This window comes from Chiloscyllium plagiosum, chromosome 30 (genome assembly GCF_004010195.1).
Source record: "Chiloscyllium plagiosum isolate BGI_BamShark_2017 chromosome 30, ASM401019v2, whole genome shotgun sequence".
In the NCBI taxonomy this organism is placed as follows: Eukaryota; Metazoa; Chordata; class Chondrichthyes; order Orectolobiformes; family Hemiscylliidae; genus Chiloscyllium; species Chiloscyllium plagiosum.
Genome location: NC_057739.1, coordinates 22,154,246 through 22,166,346, shown reverse-complemented (window position 1 = coordinate 22,166,346; position 12,101 = coordinate 22,154,246). Strand labels below are relative to the sequence as shown.

The 12,101-nt window shown below is 40.5% G+C and overlaps 1 long non-coding RNA gene across 1 annotated transcript in view; it reads right to left on the bottom strand.

Annotated features, from left to right (window-relative positions):
* Positions 1-3,052: 3,052 nt before the first annotated feature.
* LOC122564799 overlaps positions 3,053-12,101 on the bottom strand; it is a 61,662-nt gene continuing 52,613 nt past the window's right edge. The window contains exons 3-4 of the long non-coding RNA XR_006316005.1: positions 4,723-4,950; positions 3,053-3,958 (exon numbers count right to left, since the gene is read on the bottom strand). This is a non-coding gene — a long non-coding RNA (uncharacterized LOC122564799). The remainder of the gene's footprint in view (positions 3,959-4,722; positions 4,951-12,101) is intronic.

Here is a 12,101-nt window from a genome sequence, read left to right as displayed (position 1 = left end):
CACCTTGTCTCAGTCAAATCCCTCGAACTCAGCACCGCCTTCCTAACCTGCAATCTTCTTCCTGACCTCTCCGCCCCCACCCCACTCCGGCCTATCACCCTCACCTTGACCTCCCTCCACCTATTGCATTTCCAAAGCCCCTCCCCCAAGTCCCTCCTCCCTACCTTTTATCTTACCCTGCTGGACACACTGTCCCCATTCCTGAAGAAGGGCTTATGCCCGAAACGTCGATTCTCCTGTTCTTTGGATGCTGCCTGACCTGCTGCGCTTTTCCAGCAACACATTTTCAGCTCTGATCTCCAGCATCTGCAGCCCTCACTTTCTCTTAAAAATCACACAACACCAGCTTATAGTCCAACAGGTTTAATTGGAAGCACTAGCTTTCGGAGCGCCGCTCCTTCATCAGGTGATTGTGGAGGACACAATTGTAAGACACAGAATTTATAGCAAAATCTACAGCAGAATTTATTGCTATAAATTCTGTGTCTTACAATTGTGTCCTCCACTACCACCTGATGAAGGAGTGGCACTCCGAAAGCTAGTGTGCTTCCAATTAAACCTGTTGGACTATAACCTGGTGTTGTGTGATTTTTAACCATTTACAAGTGGGAATGGTTTTTCCCTATATGTTTTGTCCAGCCTTCTCTGATTTTGACATCACTCGCTGTCTTTGTATGTCTGTAACTTAGCACATACTGGCACATGAGAACTAACCTCCAAAAGATATTATTTGTTTGATAACCACTCCACAATGGCCAGAGGCATAATGAAACATCTCAGTAATACAAATTCTATTTTATTACTCTATAATTGTACAAGTACTGGAAACAGTTTGAGTTGAAAAATGTGGAACAAAAGTTTTCTTAACAAATCTTGGCAAAGTATGATTTTGAGAACATAAGTATTTGTGGGCTATTACTTATGGATGAAATTGTCATTTCCCCATATTTTCTTAAGAGATGATTTTTTTTGCCTTTCCAGAATGTTCCTATATTTTCTAAACATATCAACTCATTTTAATTGCAGCAAATATTTCCAAACTGTTGCACACTTTTCTGCTCAGAATACTCAATGGTCATTTATCCTGGCCATCTGTGTTTCCATGACACATTTTCTGCTAAGAATACCAAAAAAATCTAATGAAGGACTAGCACTTCCTGTTTAAGGCTTATTTCCTTGACAACCACTTTATTAGAGGATTTTTGGCTACCAACAGAGGAATGAGAAACAGCTGGAAAATACTGACACTAATTGGGAGATGAAAGGTATGAGTGTTCCTATGAAAGGAAAGCCTTCACTTCTAGAGTTTATGCTCAGTTTAACACCAGCTCTAACAAACCCCCATCATTCATGTGGGTACAAAATTCAGCCAGAAATATAGACATTTGTTAGCTCATGATTAACAGAATCTCCCTCTTTCTACTGATTATGGTTTTTAGATAAAATATTTGCATTTCTTTTAATCTTGTAAGAAAATACTACAGATGCAGATACCCTTGAATTGGAATTATTGCATTCAGTCTGAATCACCTTTATTTAACTTTTGTACAATTCTAATATGATTAATCATCTTACTTCAGCGAAATTATAGATTCAGATCTGAGATTTTGACAACATTTCTGGTCCTATCTTGTAAGTTAGGTTTTTCTCCATTTTGCTTTTGAAAGATTACACAGATGCAGTCTCTAAATTTAATTCAGTTAAAAATGAATGCATAGAAAATTGTGAAAATTGATAATGAAAAAAGAATATGGGGGAAAGACAAAAAAAAACAAGCTTATTGTTCCAACTTCATCAGCTTAACCCGTAGAATTCAGAATTTAGCTTTCAAATTCTAATGAGATTCTTTGATTGTATATTTGTCAGTCCAATTGGATATAAACAACCTAACTTGCAGATTAAATTTACAGACATCGAGTTGTAAACTATCAGATAATTTGAGTTTAACACAGAGATTTGATTTGCAGTTTGAAATGCCATTACAACTGAGAGTCATAGAGCTGTACAGCGCGGAAGCAGACCTTTCAGTCCAACTCGTTCATGCCAATCAGATATCGTAAATTAATCTAGTCCCATTTTCCAGCACTTGGCCCATCCTCTAAACACTTCCTATTCATGTACCCATCCTTATAAATGCTGTAATTGTGCCAACCTCCACCATTTCCTCATGCAGCTTGATCCATACATACACCACCCTCTATGTGAAAAATTTGCCCCTTAAGTCCCTTTTAAATCTTTCCCCTCTCATTCTAAACCTATACCCTTTAGTTCTGGGCTCCCTCACCCCAGGGAAAAGACCTTGTCTATTTACCCAATCCATGCTCCTCATGATTTTATAACCTGTATAAGGCCACCCCTCATCCTTCGACACTCCAGGAAAAACAGTGCCAGCATATTATGACAGTTTTAAGTACAATAGGTAAACATATATTTTTATAGAAGCAATCACATCTTTTTTTTAAATTGATGAATTTCAAATGAATACATTGCAAGATTTTTGTTGTTGAAAAGTGTGGCACTGGAAAAGCACAACAGATCAGGCAGCATCTGAGGAGCAGGAGAGTCGATGTTTCAGGGATAAACCCTTGATCAGGAATGTGACGGGGGCGGAAGGAGGCTGAGAGATAAATGAGGGGTGGGCGGGAGTGAGGATAGGGAGATTGTAGCTGGGAAGGTGATAGGTAGATGCAGGTGGGGAGGACCGATTGTGATAGGTCAGTGCAGGGGTGTTTGGAGCGCATAGGTGGGAAGGAAGATGGACAGGTAGGAAAGATCAAGAGGGCAGTTTCGAGTTAGAGGGTTGGATCCGGGATGAGGTGGAGGGAAGGGAGATTTGGAAACTAGTGACGTTGATGCTGATGCTGTGTGGTTGAAGATTCCCAAGGCAGAAGATGAGGCATTCTTTCTCCAGGTGTTGGGTGGCTAGGATTTGGTGATGGATGAGGCTCAGGACTTGCATGTCCTTGGTGGAATGGGAGGGGGAGTTGAAGTGGTTGGCCACAGGGCGGTGGGGTTGTTTGGTGCGTGTATCCCCAAGATGTTCCCTGAAATGTTCCGCAAGTTGATGTTCTGACTCCCTGATGTAGAGGACACCACGTCCAGAGCAATGGACACAGTAGACGAGGTGGATTCTTTCATTGTTGAATAAAGCCTTCACAGATAAAACATGAAGATTTTTCACTCCTTGTACAAGAAGAACATTGAGTAGCAATCACATGTATTGGTTCATTTTCATAGTTTTATAACTTTACCCACCTCGTTACACATAGGATGAATATGAATGTTAAATTGCAAGTCGAGATATCTGAATGAAACACTGTTCATTACATGTTACCTAGCACATCACTCTGACAAAGATGCAATACATTCTTCACTGAGGAAAAAGCTGGCAGCGTAACAAAGCAGAGTGTGGTTGATTATACATAATACCAGTGTGTTAAACATTGCTTAGTCATTGGTTGCTGGTAATCACGCTGCATTGTTCTAGCTCCTTTGGAAACATTACAATGCTGTGACAAACAGGACAGTCTCCCTGCATTCCTTTTATCCAGCAAAATATTCACTTTTCTAGACATCAAACAGGAGACTAGCAGTTGCAAAACTTTAGCACTCGAATTATTGAATCGAATTAGCTATATTGTCACATGTACTCAACAGCAAAAAATTTATAAGTTGCCACATCATAGTGCCAGCTTAGGTACAAAGGTACCTAGGTACAGATTCTTAAGAACAAATTCTTAGGAAAAAATAAGAAAAATAAAGACATAAAAACTTCAGAATAACAGTCTTTCCAACCCAGTCCACACCAGCACCTAGCCCTAGTACCTGTATTATGAAGATATGGGTGTACTGTACCTTTAAGAAAGTTAACAGCTAGTAGTGACACCACCAAGTGTTCTCAATAAACTACAATGTAACAGGTGCTTCAACTACTGGGGTAGCTAGGGTAGCTGGTTGCCTGGAAACAACAAAACAGATTCAAATTAGGCCAATCAGTTTAAATTATACCCGGAAAAATACCAAACTCCAATCCAGTTTGAATTTAGTATATTGACAATCAATGACACAATCCGATGCTTTGGGAGCGTAAGACTAGGGAAGACTGAACAGTTGAGATGAGAACTGCCAAGCTACCAGCATGTAAAAAGACTATCTGAAAAATAGCTCTCTTCAAGGTACCTTTATCGACCAGTAACCTGTGAAGCAGAATCCCCAAGAAGAAGAAAAGACGACACAGGAAGATCCAAACAGAAGAACCAAAAGCTGCCAGGTTTTGAGATAAAAAGTTTTGTTTTGTAGATCTTAACTGGGAGTTTTATCGGACTAGTATTGCGGAAGGGGAAGGTAAATGCATTAGAGGACGGAATTGAAAATAGTTGTTAGTTAATTATTCTCTGTTATACTTTAAGAAATAATATTGTTGATTTTACGTTAAATAATTCTTGGCCTCTCGAATTTTCACAGATTACTGTATGGGATAATTTTTTTCTGTGTTGCTGGTTTTTAATTAAGCAGGAGAGTTAGAGACCTCCACTTCTTCCTGCACCGGACCCACCAATGTAAGAGTCACCACACTTTAGGTGCCATCTCTTCACCACTGGGTCCACCTCGCTGTTGCCGCTAAACCCACACTTGCCCCACAACCAGGAATCACCATCTCCACTGCTGCTACTGCCTCACCGATAACCAGAGGTCCCCACTCCACGCCTACTGCTACCGTACCCAGGAGTCCCTGGCTCCACTGCTAGGCCAGGCTGCTGCTCTGCCAAGAGTCCCATTTTGGCTGCAGATGCCACCTTGCTGGTGCCGTCATCTTAAAGGGTCAGCTGCCACTGGCGCCACTGCCCCCCGATCACTGGACTGTGTTTGCTGCCCCATCGCGGGGAGAAACCATGTCTGCCACTCTGCATGTGGACCGCTCCTGCTGCCATGCTGATGCTGCTGACCAACCTGCCACAGAAAACAACAAAAAAAAGAGAAAAGTATAAATACAAAAGAGCAGAAACAAAAAAAAGAATTAAAACAGAAGGGAGCAGATGAGCCCCAGGCAAGAGCCCACAAGCAGCCCTGCTATTTCACCGCTGTCTTGGGACGATATCACTTGCGCACAAATTCTGTTTTAGGCTTGCACATCGAATTTGTTTTTACCATTTCTGCTTCACACCTCTCCCTCCTTCTGACTTTGATGAAGGTTAATAAGTAATTAAAATCCATTTTAAGTCTTAAGTGAGCACATTCGTAAAATTTGAACTGTTGGCTTGAATTTTTCTACATCCTCTATTCAGCTGGTTAACAACACAAAACAAAGGCTGCACTCCAACCTTATGCTTCATATTTGAAAGGGCTGAAATTTGTAGGCTTTTACTTTGACTTTCTTCTTGCCATGTTTGGACCAGCACTAGCCGTTGTCAACTGCACTTCACCAGGATTGCAAAACTGACCCTAATCAGATAAATAAAGCCAAACTAATCCACATATTTATTGCTGTTGTTACAGCTCAAGGTTTCTCACAATACATTTTGGATTTAATAAGCAGATAGACTTCCCAGAAAAAATACTTACTAAAATTCAAAACATCTCCAAAACTGTTTTGCGAAAGTATTTTGGAAACTTTTCTCCCAGCATGGAATCATACTCAGTACACTCAAGAACTGAAGAACCTGCGATGACGGCTAATGACAGAAATTGAGGTTTGGATAGAGAATCGGAAGCATGATAATTAGCATGTGTTGACCTCTGCGCTTCATTCTCCAATCCGTCTGTCTGTCCAGAAATAAATGAGCCAAATTGTCCAGGCAAAATCGGAACCCCCCTTTCCGAAACTGATGAAACATATAGTTACTCACCCACATTTCTTCAATTTCTCTGGCCAATGTTTTGACAGAACATTTTGCAAAACTCACTCAGCACAGGAAACATCAGAGTCATTCGGTAATGGAAATTCATGTGGAAAATGTGCCTCCTTTTTACAGCAATAGCTACCTTATTCTAGTCAGTAAAATTTAAATGTTCCATGTGTGTTGGTAAATCAGGAAGTAAATTGCTATCAAATGCAAAAATAATGAAAGGTGACAAATCCATTAAATATCTAGTAATACAAATACTGAATAACTTTAGTAAAATTTCTACTTTACTGAATGAAACAAACAAAATATTCTGGCCTCGAATATTGTATAATAACTATCCAGAGGGTGATTGATCAAAGGACAAGACATTTTAGAAAATTGCTGTCAGAAGGTATTATTGCAAAAGAGTTTTTATATTTCTACATGGGCCATCTATCCACAACACAACATCAGAATAACTTGTGACTGGCGGCCTAAAGGAAAATGTATTCATTGTGAGAATCCCTGTTCTGGCTGCCTCACTGTAAGGTCAGCTGTATATGTGTTCCTTCATTGCCACTTAGTCTTAGATTAGATTTCTCCTTTCTCATTACCAGATTAATGGATATTTCAGGCCTCATTCCCTCTCTTGACATTATTTAACCCATATCATTAAAATATTATAAATGATTGAATGTTGCATCAGAGCGCAATTCTCGGGCTGTCAAATTATCTTGCCCAATCTTACTAGGGTTAGACAACGGTGAGAGCAATTTTAATTGGTAATTTTACCCATCATCTGCGACCCTGATAAGTAATTGTGAGATTTTACCCACATCAGATGTCAAGAAAAATTATTAACAGACATCTTGTTACTCTCTATTTTTCCTCTCTAACAATTTTTTTGCCATGCTGCCTTGAGGTGTATCCCTCACACAGGCAGCTGGAAGATAGAATACAGCTCTTGAATACAAGAGTACAGCTCTTGGTTTATTGTTTTCTTCCCATCAATAACCTGTCTGCGTTGATGGGTTTAAATAGGTTCTGAGAGGTTTCCATGAGGTAAGTGGATAAGGGTTGCATGGCAGGTAGATAGGCAAGGTCAGGTCATATTGGAGCATCGATTCAGGGGTTTGGGGAGTTGGAAGTGGTTGGGACCATACTTGTGTTGGTTGGGTGTAGTTGGTTTGGGGCAGGCGTTTGAGGTTTTTTTTTGGGGGGACTAGGCTTTTCTGGGAGGCGTTGAGGGATCAGGAGGGAATCTGGTTATCGTGGATTATGGTGGAGTCAGGGGTTGTGAGGGTCAGCAGTCCAGTTATCCAGGAATTAGATGAGGATTTCTCCATCTAACATTTCCTGTGTAACTATCTGTATAAGTAAGTGGGTATTGGTTAAAGTTTCCAAATCTAACTCAGAGGAGAAAGTGAGGACTGCAGTTGCTAGAGATCAGAGTTGAGAGTGTGGTGCTGAAAAAGCACAGCAGGTCAGGTAGCATCCATTCCTGATGAAGAGCTTATGCCCAAAACATTGATTCTCCTGCTCCTCAGATGCAGCCCGACCTGCTGTGCTTTTCCAGTGCCACACTGTCAAATCTAACTCAGAGTCAAAGATTTGTGGAAGGTCCTGGATCCTCAAATATCTCAAGCAATTTCCATAGATTTACTGCATTAAGAACTTTGCATGATCCTCAGTACTATCATGGAGAGTACATGCAATTTCCAACCATCCAGAGACCAGAATATCTGGGCCATTGCGCTCAGCAAGTTACTTGATTTTCTTTTCTAGTACAAAACGACTTTCAACTGTTTTGAGCACTGACTAAAATAGTAAAACTGAACAGGAAGCTTGTCCCTGTTTAAAACACAACATGATCATGTTTAATATTTTTCCTGTAAAATTCAAGGTTGAATGGTAATGTAATTTCTATATAAAAGGCTGTGCAATGAAAACCCTAGGGAATTTGTTCTATTATAAGCAGCTGGTGGTTTTACTTATGTAACATAATTTTCAATGTCAATTTATCATTGTAATGCTCATGACAATTGATATTTCTCATTTCACAGGCTGTTTTACAATATTTCAGATGTTATTTCAGAGACTGAAGAGTTTTCTTTTTCTCCTCAGAGAAACTATTTCACTTTGACCCCATTAGGATTGTTCTATTTTGTTCCATATGGATGCATGGATGGGTGAACTTGAATTTCATGTGGAAACTATTATAATCAAAAATGACATTAAAAGTCTTACATATATTCCATTCTGACACTGCTGTTATCTCTTCCATTTGCTTCCCTCGTTATGACAACGAATGAACTCCTTTTCTCCATTGGCAAAGTTGAATGTTTTTGCTTCAATTTTTAAAAATGGCACAAGTGAGTGGAACTAACACAATAATGGACATTACAGTCCAGGAGGACTACTTAGGTCCACTGTATCAATGCCAGTGATGGCTCTAATCTCGGGCTAATTTAGTTGTGAAAAATGGGCAGTTGGGCTGAACGGCCTGTTTCCATACTATAAACCAAAGAGGATTGATGAAGGCAGAACAGTAGATGTGATCCATATGGACTTCAGTAAGCTGTTCGACATAGTTCCCCATGGGAGACTGGTGAGGAAGGTTAGATCTCATGGAATACAGGGAGAAGTAGCCATTTGGATACAGAACTGGCTCCAAGGTAGAAGAGAGGGTGGTGGTGGAGGGTTGTTTTTCAGACTGAAGACCTCTGACCAGTGGAGTGCCACAAGGATCAGTGCTGCGTCCATTACATTTCATCATTTATATAAATGATTTGGATGTGAGCAGAAGAGGTATAGTTAGTAAGTTTGCTGATGACACCAAAATTGGAGAAGTAGTGGACAGCAAAGAGGGTTACCTCAGATTACAACAGGATCTTGCTCAGATGGGCCAATGGTCTGAGACATGGCAGACGGAGTTTAATTTAGATAAATGTGAGGTGCTGGATTTTGCGAAAGCAAATCTTAGCTGAACTTCTACACCTAATGGTCAGGTCCTAGGGAGTGTTGATGAACAAAGAGACCTTGGAGTGCAGGTTCATAGCTCCTTGAAAGTGGAGTCGCAGGTAGATAGGATAGTGAAGAAGGCGTTTGGTACGCTTTCCTTTATTGGTCAGAGTATTGAGTACAGGAGTTGGGAGGTCATGTTGCAGCTGTACAGGACATTGGTAAGGCCACTGTTGGAATATTGCGTGCAATTCTGGTTTCCTTCCTATTGGAAAGATGTTGTGAAACTTGAAAGGTTTCATAAAAACTTTACAAGGATGGTGCCAGGGTTGGAGGATTTGATCCATAGGGAGAGGTTGAACAGGCTGGGGCTGTTTTCCCTGGAGCATCGGAGTCTTAAAGGTGGTCTTATAGAGGTTTATAAAATCATGAGGGGCATAGATAGGATAAATAGACAAAGTCTTTTTCCCTGGAGTTGGGGAGTGCAGAACTAGAGGGCATAGGTTTAGGGTGAGAGGGGAAAGATATAAAAGAGACCTAAGGGGCAACTTTTTCACTCAGAGGGTGGTACGTGTATGGAATGAACTGCCAGAGGAAGTGGTGGAGGCTAGTACAATTGCAACATTTAAAAGGCATCTGGATGGGTATATGAATAGGAAGGATTGGGAGGGGTATGGGCCGGGTGCTGGCAGGTGGGACTAGATTGGGTTGGGATATCTGGTCGACGTGGACAAGTTGGACCAAAGGGCCTGTTTCCGTGCTGTACATCTCTGATTCTATGACTCTATAATGAAAGTCCAGAGACAGTATGTTCCTGTTAATATGAAGGGCAAGGTTGGTAGGCCAATGCTGGATGATTGGAGAAATTGAGGCTCTGGTCAAGAAATAGAAGGAGGCATATAACAAATATAGACAGCTGGGATTGAGTGAATCCCTAGCGGAGTATAAAGGCAGTAGGAGTATAGGAGTAAAGATCAACAAGGCCAGCTATGTGTGGAAACAATAGTGATGGGGGAGAGATACTAACCAAGTATTTTGTATCAGTATTTACTGTGGAGAAGGATATGGAAGCTAGAGAACTTGGAGAAATTTAAACAATATCTTGAAATGTACCTGTACTATAGAGGAAGAGGTGTTGAATGTCTTAAAATACATAAAGCTGGATAAGTATCTTGGACCTGACCAGGTATATCCCAGATCTTTGTGGAAAGCCGGACCATAATTACAGGGCCCTTTGTTGAGATATTTGTTGAGACAGCCATGGGTGAGACACCAGAAGCCTGGAGGTTGGCTAATGTGGTGCTATTATTACAGAAAGGCTGTAAAGAAAAGCCAGGGAACTATTGACCTGATGTTAGTGGTGGTTAAGTTGTTGGAGTGAATTCTGACTGACAGGGTTTATATGTATTTGGAAAGGCAAGGACTGATTAGGGATAATCAACATGGCTTTGTGCATGGGAAATCGTGTCTCACTAACTTGATTGAGTTTTTTGGAGAATTGACAAAGAAAATTGACAAATTCAGAGCAGTGGACATTGTCTATATAGACTTTAGCAAGGCGTTCAACAAGGTTCCTCATAGTATACTGGTCATCAAGATCAGATCTCATGGAATCCAGGGAGAGCTTTCCATTTGTATACAAAATTGGCTTGAAGGTAGGAGGCAGAGGATTGGGGTGGAGGGTTGGTTTTCGGATTTGAGGTTTGTGACCAGCAGCGTGCTGGAAGGATCAGTGTTGGGTCCACTACATTTTCTCCTTTATATAAATGATTTGGATGTGAATAAAGGAGGAATGATTAGTAAATTTGCAGATGACACCAAAACTGGTGTGCAGTGGAGAGCCAGGATGATTAACTCAGACAACAACAGAACCTTTTTCAGATGGGCTGATAGGCCGAGGGGCAGCAGGTAGAGTTTAATTTAGATAAATGTGAAGTGATACATTTTGGTAAGGTAAATCAGGGCAGGACTTATACACTTAATGGTCAGGTCCTGAGAATGTTGCCAAACAATGAGACCTAGGGTGCAGGTTCATCGTTTCTTGAAAATGGAATCAGAGGTAGACACAATAACGAAGAAGGCATTTGGTACACTTCATTTTATTTGTCAATGCATTGAGTATAAGAGTTGAAATGTCATGTTATAGCTGTTTCGGACAATTGGTTAGATTATCCTTGGAATACTGCATTCAATTCTGGTCTCCCTGCCATAGGAAAGACGCTGCTAAACTTGAAAGGGTTCAGAAAAGATTTACAAGGATATTGCCAGGGTTGGAGGATTTGAGTTATAGGAAGAGGCTGAATAAGCTGGGGCTATTTCCCCTGTAGCATCAGAGGCTGAGGGGTGACTTTATGGATGTTTATAAAATCATGAGGGGCATGGATAGGGTGAATAGGCAAGGTCTCTTTCCAGGGTAGGGGAGATCAAAACTAGAGGGCATGGGTTTAAGGTGAGAGGGGAGAGATTTAAAAGGGACCTAAGGGGCAATTTTTCATGCAGAGGGTGGTGTGTGTATGGAATGAGCTGCCAAAGGAAGTGATGAGGCTGGTACAATTATAACATTTTAAAGGCAACTGGGTGGGTACATGAATATGAAGGAATTAGAGGGCTCTCGGCTAAGTGCTGGTAAATGGGACTAGATTAATTTAGGATATCTAATTAGGCATGGACAAGTTGGACTGAAGAGTCTGTTTCCATGCTTTACATCTCTATGACTCTATAAATTTAAGGTGTAACCTTTCAATGGGTTCAATATCACATATAAAGTAGATACCTTAGATTACACACAGCAGTGTGTTTGGCAGGCCTAACCGATGTTTTGCACATCCCTTTATTATTATTATACTCAACGTCCGGAGTCTAACATTAATCTATTAAAAAAATCAAGAACAGATTGTATTCATCAAAGCACATTTCTGATAGAAAGTTTCTATGAAAAGACTTGGACTGAAACTAACATGGGACCTCTCTTTCCCTACACTCAGAACACAGGACATTTACATAAAACAGGCAATTCCTGGTACTTTTAGAAACTCTCCACTCAATGCTAAAGTAATTTAAATCTAATGAATGAGTTATGGTTCAGAGGACAGGCAGTTTTACTTACATGTGCTTTGTATTTTTAAAAATTTACGCACGTTTAACAAAAATAAAACCATCTGACATATTCAAAAAGCCATTATTCCTTTGCATAAAACAAAGCACACTATTTGATTTTCTGAAATGGTTCTGTGCCAAGATTTGTGTGAGGGATGGATTTCACAACTGTGTGCAAACATTCTCACAGGAACTGATTGAGAAACTGAGCTCAAAACA